This window comes from Furipterus horrens, unplaced genomic scaffold, assembly GCF_987537825.1.
Source record: "Furipterus horrens unplaced genomic scaffold, mFurHor1.1.pri manual_scaffold_13, whole genome shotgun sequence".
Taxonomy (NCBI): domain Eukaryota; kingdom Metazoa; phylum Chordata; class Mammalia; order Chiroptera; family Furipteridae; genus Furipterus; species Furipterus horrens.
The window spans coordinates 17,683,088-17,701,394 of NW_028327183.1; positions in this window are offsets into that span (position 1 = coordinate 17,683,088).

Here is an 18,307-nt window from a genome sequence, read left to right on the forward strand (position 1 = left end):
CAACACCGGCAACTCCTGCGGCGCACCTGAAGCCAAGCTGTATTGACTCCGTCTTTCCCTTGGACCCTTCAGCTGCGAAGAGAGGGGGGGTCTGCTGCATGGGCAACAGCAGACCCTCCATATCACCCTGCCCAGGCTCTGTAGCTTCAGCTTCACTGGAGAGGACACTCCAGCGTCATCGCAAGATGTCGATTCAACACGGGAGGAGACAGATACCGTGTCACTCCCGAGTCGGACTGCACAGCCATTCTCGGCGGTGCAGATAGACTCTTAAGAAGCTACACCATCGTCTCTCGAGACGGACGGCTGCCGACGACGACGACGATAGTTCTCAGCATTAGAAGAACCCAGGGTTAGATTTTTAGTGAGGGAGGATAGCCTCTAACTCCTGTTAACAGGAATGGGAATCCCTTGATTACTTCACCACACCCCTCGCTGAAAATCCTACTATTCCTGAGGGGATCACTAACCTTTGCACCCATTACAGAGGTTGGGGAAAAGCAGGGAGGGGGAAGTACCTTAAGTAATAGGTTAGCCACAGAGAGACAAAAGAGTCAGAGCACCTAGGAGCTAGAGGAAGCCTATAAAAGAATGGGAAAGTGAGCTTCTTGTAACAGGGATCCCTGCTGTTCTCTGTTTTCAGTGTGGCAAAGCAAAGCAGGCTTCTGTGGACTCTAATACTAAAGAATGAATTATGGACCTGAATAGTGATGTGGTAGTGCTAATGACTTCAGCAGTGACCATGGCCCTTATCATTCCTTTGTGTGTGTGTGTGGAGGGGGAGACAATAAATTTTTAAATTATTATTTATTGATTTGCAAGAGAAAGAAACATTGATTTGTTGTTCCTCTTATTCATGCATTCATTGGTTGATTTTATGTGCCCTGACTGCGGATAGAACCTGAAACATTGGTGTATCGGGACAATGCTCTAACTGACTGAGCTACCCGACCAGGACCAATAAATTTTTTAAATACCTTATTTGGCTTAAAAATAAATTTTAGTTTTTCAAGAATAATTTACTCATCATTAATTTGGCAGTGTGAGAAATGTACTATATATATATTTCTGTAATCATACTGTCTTACTGACTGAGTAAACAAATAGGTTGCATTATTAATTTTTGTGTTTAGTTCTATGTACATATTGCTTTTAGCCTAGTCCTTTTTCTGTCAGTCTTCTAGGCCTTTCTCCAAATAATTATATCAAAAGCTGACATTTTTTACTCTTCTTTCTAAATTTTTTCCATTTTTTTCACCATCCTTTAATTCATTCTCATACTTTAGTTTTTATAACCTTCTAGAGGCAATAAGGTTTCCTTTTGTTCATATTTACATTCTTCCAGAAATCTAAATTTTGATGTTGGTTTTTTAAAGTTTAATTAAATGCCTGCGATGGCAGTTCTGATTTATAATAGATTCCCAATTGTCAATGGAAGATGCTATAACACTGTTAAGGCCAAAAACATAATAATGACATGAGTATTTTTTTCTAGGTAGCACTTGTTCCTCCAGACCAATATTTAAGATTTAACCCAAAGCTCAGTTTCCTTTTAGAAGTAACATTTTCACTTTCTCATACTTCTTCATCTAAAATGTTCCTGACGAGTAGTTATGCTTTTCATGCTCTCTCGCTCCAAACTATACTTTTATGACTTTAATGTCATTAGAGTTTAAAGTTTCACCAGTTTTCCAGACTCTTATGGTCTTCTCAAACCTTATTTTGATTTCATATTACTAGCTTTAACGTTCTCTAAAATTCTCTCATGGGATCCTTGAAGGAGTTAGAATCGTAGTTCTTGAGGCAATAAAGAATCATTATTCAATCTGTTCTTAAGTATGTGACATGAATCAGCATTTCATTGAAGCCAAATGATATAATTTAGTTTTAAGGTAAAAATTATCTCATTCCCTTGATACTGCACTACATAACAAACTATGAGCAACCAGAGACCATACAGGGACGGCAGTGCAATGCTTTACTACACTACACTACAAGACACCACACTCATACTCCCCTGCACCGTACTCAGAGTTTCGAGGTTGACTGCTGTCCTCAATTTGCATGAACATTTGTGTGGGAGAACTGTACTTGGAGAAGGTGGATATTCTCCAAAGAAAATCTCTTCTACATAAGAGTAGCTTTTGCCACGGACAGTAAATAGCAACTTTGAGTTGTATGCAGCCCAAATGAAGTGTGCCATGATTCTTTGTCTGTAAATCTGGATTGTCATCTGGATCATTTGGGACATCAATATATTTTTTATTCTTCTACCACTAAAATATGGCCCTTGTACAAGTGACAGAATTTGCATCTCTGTTAAGCTTGAGACTTCTAGAAATTCCCTTTCTTTATATAAAGGGACAATTTAAGATCTTTCACTAAGACTTCCTACACTGTCTTTTTTTAATTGCATCTGTTGGGGTGACATTGGTTAATCAAATTACATAGGTTTCAGGTGTACAATTCTGTGCTCCATCATCTATTTATTGTACTGAGTTCTCACCACCCCAAATCAAGTCTCCTTCCATCACCCTTTATCCCCCCTTTGCCATTTTCTCTTAAGGTGTGTATATGCCTCTCAAATATTTGGTTGGAAACAGAAAACTGTTCCTGTCTTGCTCATCTGGGTAGAACTCACTTACTATTTTTCCTTTTAAACTCTTAGCTCAAGTGACCTTACACAGGAGTCCCAGCTGTGCATTAGCATTGCTTGGGGATGTGTTTGTATCTTTTGTCTAAAAATACCCAGCCGGTAGGATTCGTGATCCATGAAAGCTAATTGAAACAATTTCTCTTCGAGTTTTGGCAAGCGAAGCATGCATTATAAGCATTAATATCTATAAATTGAATTGTTAATGAATCTAGACACTAATAATGAATGCAATTTTGCAGGCTTAACTAGAAACACTAAAATTATCAGGATCTGGAGCAGAATTTTCAATCATTTTTGCTTATTAAATAGCAAAGCTATGCTTTTAATAAGCTAATCATTTTTATTTGACCCCATAGGAGTAGCTCAGTTGATTAGAAACAGGTTTCTAAGTGCAAAACAGTGTTGTTTTTCCCTTACTGTGTTAACCAGTAAGGCACTGAAATTTTAAGATGGATATTTGATCTCATAGTCTGTCATCTAATCACATTTGAACATACATAATGTTTTTTGTTTTGGTTTTTTAAATTAATTATTTGTTTGTTTATTTATTTTTTATTTTTAGAGAGAGGGGAAAGGAGAAAGGGAGGGAGAGAAACATCACTGTGTGGTTGCCTCTCATTCACTCCCCCCACTGGGGACCTGACATGCAACCTAGTAATGTGCCCTGACTGGGAATTGAACCAGCGACACTTGGCTCACAGGCCGACGCTCAATCCAAGGAGCCACAGCAGCCAGGCCTTGAACATACATTATGTTTTATGAAATATTTACTTATTCTTTTTTCTCTGTATGTCATATGTGTGTGTCATATGTGTACACACACATATATTCTCTTCACTTTTTTAAATAGTGTCACAATCAATTTAAATAGTCTCATTTCACATGCAAACTCTTAAGAAGATTATATTATGAAGGTAATAAAATATTGAGCTTCAAAGTTACCTGATAGCTTTATTATTTTCTGAAACTTAGTAACTCCTGGATATATAATTCAATTTGAGTATCATCTCTTAAAACTTTGACTAGACCCAATTTAAAAAGAAGTAAAATCTAGTAAATAATGTTAAACAATGGACTATTTTCTCCTTAGTGCTTGAGTGACTTGAGGTAGCCATGCGTTTAGGGGCACACTTAGTGACCTTCACCAGATATTTCCCAGGTGACCTGAAAGAGTGAATGCACCTTTCTGTGTCCTTTTACTCACTACGCAGGAATGACTTAAGCACTAGGAAGAATAGAATCGAGCTATCTAGGAATATGTGATATCTCTGTACACATATTTTTATGGATGTGACTGAAATCGGAATTCGAAGTAACTTTTCTGATGGCTTCTTTCCCTACAAATTTTAAGGGTATTAACAATTGTTTGGGCTTGAACTATGGGAAACTATAATAAGCTGAGTGTAGAAATTGAATCTAACAATAAGTATGGATTTTTGTTTTTAGATGTTATGGATTAGAACTTTCGTGGAAAGGTAGAAGGGGAAGGGTTGCTAGGATTTTTGGTATTTAGGGAGGGTGTTCTTCAGCATTGTTGCATATTCCTATTGACAATCAGATCTAAGAATCTATAATGTAATTAGGAGAATGAAATGTATAACCAATGTATATCATACAGAATTTCTCAGAAATATAGTGTATATTGCAATACTATTTATAAAATTATTTTCAGGATTTCTCAACCAGCATAGATGTGATAATTATGTAGGTATGCACTTTTTTAGGATAACTATCCACTTTATTTAACTAAAGTTTATACCTCTATTCTCTTATAAATGACTTCATCAAAGTGGCAATCGAGTAGTCTTAGAGCATTTTGTACTACTTTTCCCAAATGTTGATGATCAAAGCTAAGGGAAAAAACAGAAAGCAAAACAAAAATCTTCCCCAAAGAACTGTTCAGAGAACACTCATTTCTTAGTTAATAAACTTTTACTACTTCCTGGGATTTTTTATCAAATTTTTAAAGTGTTTTTTATTGAATTTAGTTTTTCTTTACCTGTTAGAGATAAATTTGGGGTTGACTATGTTTTTCATATCAGTAAATCTTGATTAAATAATTCCCTGGATTATAGTTCTGCCTGGATTTGACTACCTATTTTTATTTACTTCCAAGAATGTGTAATTTTAAAACTGTATCTATCAACTGAAGTTCTGTTATTAAAATCTTCTCCAGAGTCAACTGGCAATGACTTGACATGGATGCTTGCAGCACAGAAATAATTTTCACTCCTGAAAATAAGCAGGAGTGTTTGGTTATTCAAAACTTTTTGCCCCTATCTGGTCAATTTCATGGAAATTAATTCCAGAGACAAGTTTTGATAGTTAAGATCAACCTGTTTTAAGTAACTATATTTAGAGCAGAGAAGAAATTCTACTCTCTCATCCAAATATTTGAAAATAATTTTTCTATATCAGTTTAGTTTATTTTTCAAGTCTTTACAATATTCTAGCCATGTGATAGTTACTTTAGAGGAAAATAACTCAAAAATTTGTAAATAATTTTTTTTTATTTTTAGTAAGAAGGAAATGTGCTGCCATTATCACAGCTATATTTAATTTCACACTAGCTCTGTTTCTCAAAAATGTTTCTTTTTTTTTTAATTTCTTATTTTTGGTTTTTCAATTACAGTTGTCCCATTTTTCCCTCATTTCTCTCCCCCACCCAGCCCACCCCTTCTCCCATAATCATATCCCTCCCCGTTGTCCGTGTCCATGAGTCATTTATACACGTTCTTTGACTAAACCCTTCCCTTACTTATCCCCCTTCTTTCCCTTCCCCCTCCCCCCTATTGACTGCTATTCTGCTCTTTGTTCTATTTAGTTCTTTTGTTTGTGTTGTTCTTTAGTTTCCTGTATTAGATGATATCATATGGTATTTTTCTTTCTTTGCCTGGCTTATTTCACTAAGTATAATTCTTTCTAGTTCCATCCATGTTGTTGCAAATGGCAGGAGCTCCTTCTTTCTTTCTGCTACATAGTATTCCATTGTGTAAATGTACCACAGTTTTTTGATCCACTCATCTGCAGATGGGCACTTAGGTTGTTTCCAGCACTTAGCTATTGTAAACAGTGCTGCAATGAACATAGGAGTGCATAAGTTCTTTTGAACTGGTGTTTCAAGATTCTTTGGGTATAATCCTAGTAGTGGAATCGCTGGTTCAAAAGGCAGTTCCATTTTTAATTTTTTGAGGTAATTCCATATTGTTTTCCATAGTGGCTGCACCAGTCTGCATTCCCACCAACAGTGCAGTAGGGTTCCCTTTTCTCCATATCCTCGCCAGCACTTGTTGCTTGTTGATTTGTTGATGATGGCCATTCTGACTGGTGTAAAATGGTCTCTCATTGTGGTTTTTATTTGCATCTCCCTGATGGCTAATGATGTTGAGCATTTTTTCATGTGTCTATGGACCTTCTGTATGTCCTCTTCGGAGAAGTGTTTGTTCAGGTCCTTTGCCCATTTTTTAATTGGGTTGTTTGTTTTCTTGATGTTGAGTTGTATAAGCTCTTTATATATTTTGGAAATCAGTCCCCTGTCTGTGATGTCATTGGCAAATATGTTTTCCCATATGGTTGGTTTCCTTTTCATCTTGCTGATACCTTAACATAATCAAGGCTATATATGAGAAGCCTGAGGCCAAGATCATACTCAATGGACAAAAACTAAAAGCATTCCCCCTGAATTCAGGAACTAGACAAGGTTGTCCACTCTCTCCACTCCTATTTAACATAGTGTTGGAAGTCCTAGCCACAGCAATCAGACAAGAAAAAGAAATAAAAGGCATCCAAATTGGGAAAGAAGAAGTAAAACTATCATTATATGCAAATGACATGATAGTATACCTAGAAAATCCTATAAACCCCACTAAAAGACTACTCGATATAATAAGTGAATTTGGCAAAATAGCAGGGTACAAAATAAATATACAGAAATCTAAGGCATTTCTGTACACCAACAATAAAATATCAGAGACAGAAGCAAAAAAGAAAATACCATTTACTATAGCAACAAGAAAAATAAAGTACCTAGGAGTAAACTTAACCAAAGAGATAAAAGACCTGTACACTGAAAATTACATAACATTGAAGAAAGAAATTAAGGAAGATACAAATAAATGGAAGCAAATACAATGTTCTTGGATGGGAAGAATCAACATCACCAAAATGGCCATACTACCCAAAGCAATTTACAGATTCAATGCAATCCCTATTAAAATACCAATGACATATTTCACAGACCTAGAACAAATACTCCAAAAATTCATATGGAACCAAAAAAGACCCCGAATAGCCAAAGCAATCTTGAGACAGAAGAACACAGCAAGAGGAATCACAATACCAGACCTCAAACAATACTACAAAGCCACTGTGATCAAAACAGTCTGGTACTGGCATAAGAACAGACATATAGATCAGTGGAACAGAAGAGAGAGTCTAGAAATAAACCCAGGCCTCTATGGTCAACTAATATTTGAGAAAGGAGGAAGGAACATAAAATGGAGTGAGAAGAGCCTCTTTAACAAGTGGTGCTGGGAGAACTGGATAGGGACTTGCAAAAAAATGAAACGAGACCACCAATTTACACCACACATGAGAATAAACTCAGATGGATCAAAGACTTAAATGTAAGCCATGACACCATAAAAGTCCTAGAGGAAAACATAGGCAAGAAAATTTTAGATATCTCACGTAACAATATCTTCACAGATACATCTCCTAAGGCAAGAGAAATAAAGAAAAAAATAAACAAATGGGATTACATCAAACTAAAGAGTTTCTGCTCAGCAAAAAGAAAAAAAAAATGTTTCTTTTTACATCTGTAGTATTATAAATAGAAGGACCAGAATATGTGTTACACTGAACAACATATCAAGGCAGAGGGATAGAAAGACTGTCTCTTCTTACAAGTGCTTTAGGAAGATTGCATCCTATTAAAAAATTAAAAGCAATAGCTCAAACATGAGTATAGAATAATTCTTATTGCAAACTTAATTTAAAATATCATTTTTATCTTAAAATATATGATCATCATCTTAAAATATTTCATTCAATTAAAATAGTAGGACCTGAAGCTTTTTCATTTGAGACACTATTTTGTAACTCTTGTTTTAAAATTTCATTGTTAACAGAGTGATTTTACACCAAATCCTGAGCTATACCTAAAGTTATGGTTAGATATGTCCAAGAACTAGAATTCTCTTTAGATCTTCAACCTTGACTTTTCACAGTATCTTCTTATGACATAATAAGAAATCAATTAGACATTTTCACACTGCTTATATGAGGAACCCAGCCATCCAAACACATACCAGAATGTGTAACTTATAAGACTTAAAATTATGACTGCTTATTAAAATGATTCTTTCTATTCTTGGACATTAATTTAGAAGTGCTCTGGGGCATTATGTTTCTTCTGACACCTTCTATTGTCATTGTGACCACCAATTGGCTTATTTTGCATTATAGTATAGGCCTTTTTTTAATGATCATTTTTTTAATTGTATTTTCTCCCATTACCATTTATCCCCATTACACCCCTCCCCCTGCAATCACTACGCTGTTGTCCATGTCCATGAATCCTTTTTCCTTTTTGCTCTATCCCTCCACCTCCTAACCACCGCCCCTCGTAGCTGTCAACCTGCTCTCTGTGAGTCGGTCTCTATTTTGCCTACTCTTCAGTTTGTTCATTAGATTCCACATATGAATGAAATCATATGGTACTTGTCTTTCTCTGGCTGGCTTATTTCACTTAGCATAATGTTCTCCAGGGCCATCCATGCTGTCATAAAGGCTAAAATTTTCTTCTTTTTTACAGCTGAGTAGTATTCCATTGTGTAAATGTCCCATAGCTGTTTTATCCACTCATCTACTGATGGACACTTGGGCCGCTTCCATATCTTGGTGATTGTAAATAATGCTGAAGTGAATATAAGGGTGCTAATGTCCTTTCAAATCAGTGTTTTGGGTTCCTTTGGTTATATTCCTAGAAGTGGAATAACTGGGTCAAAAAGCAGATCCATTTTTAATTTTTTGAGGTACCTCTATACTGCTTTCCACAGTGGCTGCACCAAGTCTGCATTCCTGCTAACAGCACACAAGGATTCCCTTTTCTCCACATCCTCACCAGCACTTATTGTTTGTCAATATGTTGTTGATGGCCATTCTGACCAGTGTGAGGTGATATATCATTGTGGTTTTAATTTGCAATTTGCATTTCTCTAATGATTAGTGAGGTTGAGCATCTTTTCATATGTCTATTGGCCATTTGAATGTCCTCCTTGGAGAAGTCTATTCAGGTCCTTTGTTCATTTTTAATTGGGTTCTTTGTTTTTTGGTGTTGAGTTTTGTAAGTTCTTTATAAATTTTGGGTATTAAGCCCTTATCAGACACATTATTGGTGAATATGTTCTCCCATTCAGTAGGCTGTCTTTTAGTTTTATTGATGGTTTCCTTTGCTGTGCAAAATCTTTCTAGTTTAATATAGTCCCACATTTTTATTTTTTTCTTTTGCTTCCCTTGCCCAGGGAGATATATCTGAAAAAAATATTGCTAAGAGAAATGTCAGAGATTTTACTGCCTATATTTTCTTCTGTGATTTTAATGGTTTCAGGCCTAAAATTTAAGTCTTTGATCCATTTTGAATTTATTCTTGTGTGTGTTGAAAGAAGGTGATCTGTTTAATTTTTCTGCACTTATCTGTCCAATTTTCCCTCCGTTATTTATTGAATCAACTATCTTTAGCCCATTGTGTGTACTTGCTTGCTCTGTCAAATATTAATTGACTATAAAAGTTGAGTTTATTTCTGGGTTCTCTCTTCTGTTCCATTGATCTATGTGTCTGTTTTTATGACAGTACCATGCTGTTTTAATTACTATGGCCTTATGGTATAGTTTGATATTAGGTAGTGTGATTCCTCCAACTTTGTTCTTTCTCAGGATCACTGTTGCTATGCAGGCCATTTGTGGTTCCATATAAATTTTTGAAATACTTGTTCTGGCTCTGTGAAATACGTCCTTGGAACCTTGATAGAAATTGTGTTGAATCTATAGATTGTTTTGGGTAGTATAGACATTTTAATAATGTAATTTTTTCCTATCCATGAACATGGTATGTGCTTCCACTTATTTTTATCTTCTCCATTTTCTTTCTTCAGTCTTATAATTTTCCAAGTACAGGTTTTTTACATCCTTGGTTAGGTTTATTCATAGGTATTTTATTCTTTGTGTAAGAAGTATGAATGGGATTGTTTTCTGAATTTCCCTTTCTGTTAGTTCGTTATTGGCATATAAAATGCAACTGATTTCTGGATATCATTTGCTGAATTTACTTATCAGTTCTAGTAGTTTCTTGGAGGAATCTTTGGGGTTCTCTGTGTACAGTATCATATCATCTACAAATAATGACAGTTTTACTTCTTCCCAATTTTAGTGCCTTTTATTTCTTCTTGTCTGATTGCTGTGGCTAGGACTTTCTTCTTATTATTTTTAAACATAAATGGTACATGAGATAAGTCACATAGCTCCCCAAACCAAACTAAACCAGACAGACAAACCAGTATTCTTTTAATTAGGAGGAAGACTAATAACAGCTGCAATGGACTGTTTTATTTATTTATTTTTCTGTGAGTTGAGTTCAGTAGTATCCAGATAGCAGTGAAACTATTGATTCTATTTAGCAACTGACAAAGACAGATGTGTTCTTCAGAACAGATGCCTGTATCTTCTGTGTAGCCCAGCTGGCCTTCTATAGAGAAATTGATCAATAAGTGTACAAAATGGAGCTTGTGATGTCTTTTCCTCTATAACTGCTCATCTTCAACTCAATTAATGAAACTAGTATTTGGTAAATTGTTAAAACCAAAAACTAAGAGGCCATTTTTTATTCCTCTCTCTCCAGATTCCAGATGCCGCTCCTTCTTTTGTACGCCATATTTATTCCATCAGGAAGTCCTGTTGGCTCTACTTTCAAAAACTATCTATTCCATCACTGTCTTTGTTTTGGGCCTCGTCATCATACTCATCTCCCTACTTTCCTTCTTGTTCCTACAATCTATATGACAATCTAAGTAATCTTAAAAACAAATAATTTCCTTGAATAAAACTCTCCAAAGGTTTTGAGCTCTAATTAGAATGAAATCCAAGAACTATATTGAGACCCATGAAGCCTTAAGTGATTGGATGTTTGTCTACCTTTTCTTCATTTCCTATCACTCTATGGTCTTCTCCCAGATGTATGGAGGGCTGTTTATTCAGGACTCAGTTACATGACACCCCATGGCAATCCTTCCTACTCGTTCTCCAACAACTTCTATTTCATTCTTTTTTAAAGTGTTTCTCATAATACTCATAACTATTTATTATTATTTACATACTTATTAATTCTTGGACTCTACCCACTAAAATGTGAATTCCATGGGTGCAGGGACTTTGTTTTGTTGATTTATTCATTCAACAAATGTTTGTTGAACATCTGCTATGTGCCAGATCCTATTGGCCATTCTGTGATAAAAACAATATACAAAATGGTGAAAAATTACTGCCTTCACAGAGTTTTTCTGTGTGTGTGTGTATGTGTACATGTGTGTATGTAGGGGGAGTGACAATAAACAAAGCAGTAAATATGTAGTACTTTAAATTTAGGTACTATCAAGAAAAATAAATAAGAATAAGGGATGAGGGTCATCCAGTGTTGGGAGTTTTCTATTTCTATTTGTGATTTTCACCATAACATGTAACAAACCACCTAAACATCAATGGTTTAGAACACCAGATATGTCTGTGAGTTTTCCAGGGTTCAAATAATTCAGGATAGACTTGGCTCCAGTCTGTGATTCAGTTTCAGTTATGTTTCACATGGCTACCATTTTTCTGGCACCAGTGGAATACGAAATCATGTTATTTTCCATGGCAAATAGCAGGAGTACAGAAGACCAGGCCTAGCACTGCAAGCCGTTTTAAGTGTCTACTTGAATTATGTCCATTAACTTTCCAGTGACCAAGCAAATCACATGGTGAAGCCTAAAGTCTCGGGGCAAACAAGATTGTTATATGTTTAGGAACCATTTGTGTTTTCTATTTTCTGAAGAGCTCTTTTACTGATTTGTTTGTCATTTCTTCTTGATTTGTGGGAGTCACTTAAATATTTTGGTTATTAATCTTTTATTGGATGCATATATATTGCATACATCTTTCTTTAGGTTGTGACTTCTCTTTACAAAAAATTTTTTGCTTCATTTTATAAAAGTTCTTAATTTAATTGTGGTCTGATTATCAATCTTTTTTTAAGTTAAATTTATTGGGGTCACATTGGGTAGTATGATAATATGTAGTAGATCTCAAGTGTACATTTCTGTGATACATGATTTGTATGTTGCATTGTGTGCCCACCACCCAAAGTCAAATCTTCTGTCACCATGTATTTGGCCCCTATTACCCTTTACTGTTAACCCTTCCCTCTGGTAACCACCATACTGTTGTCTGTGTCTATGGATTTCAGTTCTGTATTCCACATATGAGGGAAATCATATTTTTTTTTTTTTGCTTTTTCTGACTGACTCTTTTCTCTTAGCATAATATTCTCAAGGTTCATCCATGGAGCTCATACAACTCAACACCAAAAGAACAATTCAATTCAAAAATGGGCAGAGGACTTGAACAGATACCTCTCCCAAGAAGACACACAGATCTATGAAAAGATATTCAACTTCACTAGCCATTAGGGAAATGCAAATCAAAACTACAACGAGACAGCACCTCACACTTATTAGGATGGCTATTATCAACAAGACAGATTAATAACAAGTGATGGAGGGTTTGTGGAGGAAAAAATCCTCATTTACTACTGGTGGGAATGTAAACTGATATAGCCACTATGGAAAATAGTATGGAAGTTTCTCAAAAAATTAAGAATAGAGTTGCCTTATGACCAATCCAGCAATTCCTCCTCTGGTTATCTACCCCAAAAATTCAAAAATATTTGCAATTATATATGTACCCGTATCTTCACTGAAGAATTATTCATGGTGACCAAAACATGGAGACAACTATAGTGTCCTCTGATGGAAGATTGGATAAAGAGGTCTGTCCAGAAAGTATTCAGCCATGTAATATGAAAAATACAGGCATTTATTGAAGAAGATACAAGATACAAGAAACGCTGTACATAGGACAATGATGCCTCAGTCCCCTTCAAAGTAGGCACCTTGGGACCTCACACAGTTCTCTCAGTCGCCATCGGCTGCCCCGTCGTATAATCTTTTCTTGAATCTTATCCACTGTCTGAAATCTCTTCCCTTTCAAAGGTGATTTTAGTTTTAGGAAAATCCAGAAGTCGCAGAGTACCAAATATGGGCTGTCGGGGGGCTGAGTCACCTGGGTGATTTGATGTTTCACAAAAAGCTGCATGAGATGTGATGCATGAGTAGGTACGTTGTCCTGATGAAGCTGCCAATCACCAGTTGCCCAGAGCTGTGGCCTTCTGAATCATCTAAATAGTTTCCACAGAAGACTGTTCAAGCTTAATGCAAAATTTGATGCAGATTCTTTGCTCTACTCATTCAGTCATTTTGAATATGAGGGCCACACAGTACACATGCTCACTCAACATGATCTACCATCCCCACTGACTTGTACAATTTATGCATGTGCCTTCCTGTCCATTCTCCTTGGCTGCCAGGTTACATGGATGTGGCGCAAACAGTCCTTATTATATTAACAATGGCTGGACTTTTTCGGACAGGCCTTGTGTATGCTATGGAATACTACTCAACCATAAGAAAAGATGAAATACTGCCAATTGCAACAGTCTTTGTTTTTTAAATAGTTAGTGCTTTCGGTCTTTTGTTTAAGAAATCCTACCCTGCTTAATATAAAAATTCTGTTACCAATTGTCTTCTAAAACTTTTATAGTTTGTCTCTTCAAAATAAGGCTGTAATGTACCAGGAAGTGATTTCCGTATATGGTAAGAAATAGGAAACTAATTTCATCTTTTTTCCTTATTGTAACCCAATTGTCTCACCATGGGACTTATTAGTCCTACCTTTCCTCATTGATCATCTGTGTTATAAGTAAAGTTTTCATAAATGGTTAGTCTATTTCTGAGTTCTCTCTTCTGCTCATTGAGCCCTGTGTTACTACCGCTGTGTCTCTATCTTGGCTTCAATAAGTGTTGGCATTTGGGAGAGGATTTTCGGTAGGATCATCCCTTCAGCTTGTTTTTCTTGATGGGTGTATTGGCCATTCTTTGCTCTTTGCTTTTCCATATGTATTTTATTATCACTTGTCAAATTCAAGGAAAGGCAATTGAAATTTTTTAAATGTGTAGATTAATTTGAGGGAGAATTGCTGTCTTTAAAGTATAGGACCCTTCTATCCATAATCATGCATGCATTACCTCTCTGTTTATTTATATCTTACTGTCTTTTAATAAAGTCTTAGATTTTTTCCATTAATCTTTTGTGTATTTTTGCCATATTTATTGCATATACCTTTTTGTTGCTATTATAAATAGTATTTTATTTATTGTGAAATATTTTAAATATATAGATAAGAACAGAGTATAATACAATGGACATTTAAAGACCTGTTCCCAGCTTTATGAGATGATAGCACTGTGCCTGATTTCCTTCTCCTGTTCTTTCTTCTCCAGTTAAGCACAGTAAATACAATCATTGTTCCCACTGGGTTTCTCTTCTCTCTCATTTCCTTCCATCCCAACTTCTTTAGTGTCTCACAAATCCAGTGTTTTCATTCTTTTACATGTTTTTATATTTCATTACTTGTTAACGTATCTGTACGTAATATAAAGTCTTGCTTGTGTGCATTTTATAATGTGAATGGGTCAATGTCCTTTATTAAAGCAGTAGGGTGGTTTTTTTGTGTGTTTTGTTTTTTGTATTCATAGAAAATAATCTCTAGAGAAAGTCTTTCTACCCTACACTATTGGTAATTTTTATTTTTCTCCTGTGTTCTCACTAAGGCATTTCACCTTTGGATTCATACTATTTTTCTCTTTGAGAAAGCTCTAGAGAGAGGAGTGTACAAAATTTTCAAATGAAGGAATATATTTGAACCTAATTATGAATGTTTCCACACTGAAATTTTTATTTAATATGAGAGATACTTGAATTAATTAGATTAACTTTAACTCAATGACGCAGAATTTTGTTACCAGTAGTTTAAAGCATTTTTGGCTCTTGTATCATTTGTCCATAGCCCCAGTTCTTATACACTTGGGCAAAATAAATAAATGATAAACAAACAAAAAGTAACCTAAGCTAGATATAATATGTTCCTAACCCCCAAACCAATATTAGTCTGGTTTTATCTATAAATGTTCCCTTTAGGCTTTGACACAAAAGTTAGAGAAAAAAGGCAAAAGTAGATTTTTGGTTGAATAATTGCTGTTGACTAGAAATAAACTGAGGAATATTCTTGATTGATATAGAAGTCTGGTTTGGCCTTCCCTGGTTGTAGATTTATCCTTTCTCAAAGTTTAAACAAATTCAAGTGATCTTTTGCCTACTTTGAGCTAAATATCAATCCATATCCATGTTTAAAGAAATGACACAGGGATGTATATCTGCTTTTGCTATCTACTACCATGTTTTTTTACGTGGCTAAATGAACTTATTGCTGCCTTGCCTGAAAAAGAGTATAATAGTTTATCCATGGGTGAAGGAAATTAATGGAGATTTAAATGGAATATTTCACAGAAAACTTAAGAATTCATAAAATAAATTCCAAATACTAAGACTTCTATCACACTACTTTTTCTGTATTAATGATACTATTAGAACAAATGAATCAAATAAGGATTAGTGGATGATTTTAATAAGACACATTTTGGTGATCTAAATCATGAGTTTTTGTAGCTTTTCAAAAATATGCTGCCCCATGAATAAAATTTAAATTTCTATTTATTAAATAGAAAAGATGTTTAAACCACACACCCCAGCAGTTTTTTTTTTTCTTTCTTCAGAAGAAGGTAACAAAATCAGGGGTGAAATTATTCTAAAAGATAAATAGAACCTGGCTGTTTGGAGAGCTATGAGCAAGGTTACACTATTTCCTATTTTGGAACACAGAAGGTAACTTTAATTTTAAAATCCAGAGAATTCAAACATTCTATCCAAGGAAAGATAAATATTTTTATTTTACTTTCTGAAAATTGCTTTTTCCTGGGTTCTTGACAGTGAAAACACACAATAGCAATTTTGGATTGTTAGCTTTTGTGTCTACCTGAGTGTGTGGTCATGAAGCAATTACTGCCCCATTCCCTCTTTTCTCCATCAGAGAGAGAGAACAAAGAATACCTGGTAGCTTGGATGGGATCTGCAGGCTCAAAAAAAGATGCCTGAGCAGTAAATGGGGAATCCTCTGAGCTTGTCAATCTGTGCCTTTCTAATCCCTTTAAGGTATATAGCAAAAGATCCCTGCCATGTTTGCTTTAGACGCAACTGTAAGAGTAAGAAAAGCCACAGAAGCTTCTGTTTCTTAGTTATTCTGTCTACATAAACAAGGGCCTGCTGCCTCAAAGGAGACTGCACATATAGAAAGCCAAACTATGTAACTTATTAAGGACTTCTGAGTCCAGTCTTTTTGTTTTTATTCTCCCTGTTTCTTACTTTGTGATATTTATTACCATTTTTTTACTTATAATATTTTTTAAATAGGAAATGTTTACACAGTATTAAATTCTAAAGGGCAGACAGTACTCATTGAAATGTAATACATATTACTCTTATATCTAAACCATACAGATCTCTCCTCCAGAAGAATCCAGTATCACCAGTTTCTGGTATGTATTCCCAGGGTTGTTCTGTACCTTGCTTTTCTAACTTAAGAAAACATTTCGGATCATGCCATATTAGTACCTCCAAAGTTGCCACATTTTTAAAAATGAAGAATAACATTAGGTTATATAGTTGTCTATAACCAGTTCCATAATTTCTGATGTTTAAATTGTTTTCAGGTTTTTAATTATGAATTCTGTTGTGATGGATATTTCTAAGTGATAGTGATTTTGTATGTGTATATCAGGAACTGATAGGTTAAATGTGTGTGCTTTTTACTAGTTGTTTCTATTATTATTATGTTTTTCTATTTTGGTGATTTCCACTCATATATTTATTATTTCCATCTTTCTTTTGTCTTTGACTTAAATTTGTGCTTTTTCCCACTTTTATGATAGAAGCTTAGATGATTGATTTCAAACCTTTTTTTCCCCTTTTAATAAAAGCATTTAGAGCTATAGATTTTCATTCAAACACTATTTTAGCTGCACCCTAAATTTTTGATCTGTTGCATTTTATTACTCATCTCAAAGCATTTTATGATTTTCCTATAGTTTATTTTATCTATATGTTACTTAGAAATATGTTTGTTTATTGCAAACACTTGAGGCTTTTCTAGATATCTTTTTATAATTGATTTTCAATTCGATCCTGTTTTGGTCATAACGCAAACTCTATATGGTTTTAATCTTTTAAAATTTATTGTAACTTGCATATGAATTGATGAATGTTTTTTCTGCACATGGATGGAACTGGAGAATATTATGCTAAGTGAAATAAGCCAGGCAGTGAAAGACAAATACCATATGATCTCACCTATGAGAGGAACCTGATGAGCAAAACAAACAAGCAAAATAGAACCAGAGGCGTGGAAACAAGGAACAGAGTGACAGTGACCAGAAAGGAGGGGAGAGAGGGTTAAGGGGGGAGAGAAGGGGAAGGGTCTAGTCAAGGACCATGTAATGACCCATGGACATGGGCAACAGGGTAGGGATTGTGGGAGCGGGGAGATGGGCAGGGCAGTGGAGAGCAATAGGGGGAAAATTGGGACAACTGTAGTAGAACAACAATAAAAAAAGGCAATAAAATAAAATACATTAAAAAAAGAAAATAATATGTATTCTGCAGTTTATGGGCTAACTCTTTTATAACTGTTGATAGATCAGGTTGGTTGTTCAAGTTTTCTATTACCTTAATTTTTTGTCTAATTTTATATCAATGACTAAGAAAGGGATATTAAAATCTCTAATTATGATTGTGAATTTCTCTATACCTTCCTTTAATTCTGTCAGTATTTGTAAATTTATGTGAAGCCTTGTTATGAAGTGGATGCATGTTTACTATTATAATGTCATCTTGATGAATTAACCTTTTATCATTTTGAAATGTCTATATCTCTGGTAATATTCCTTGTTCTGAAGTCTATTTTGTAAGATTTAAATACAGCCAATTTAACTTTCTTATACTTAATGTTTGCATGGTATATTTTCCCTGTTCTTTTACTTTTAACCTGCCCTTTTACATTTAATGTATGCCCCTTGTAAATATTAGGTCTTGTTTTTTACTGTCTGATGATTCCTGACTTTTAATTGGAATGTTTGTCACTAACATTTATCTTCTAATATGCTATGGGTTAAGCCTACTATCTTGCTGTTTGCTTTCTAGTTGTCTTATCTCTTCTTTGTTCCTTTTACTTCCTACCTCCTTTTGAATTAATTAATCATTTTTAAAATACAAACTTTTTCCTCTACTGGCTTATTGGCCATATTTTTTGAATTATTATCGTTAGTGGTTACTCTATGGTTTACGTATTCATCTTAAGGTGCAGCTCATGTAATTTTACATCCCCTACCATTC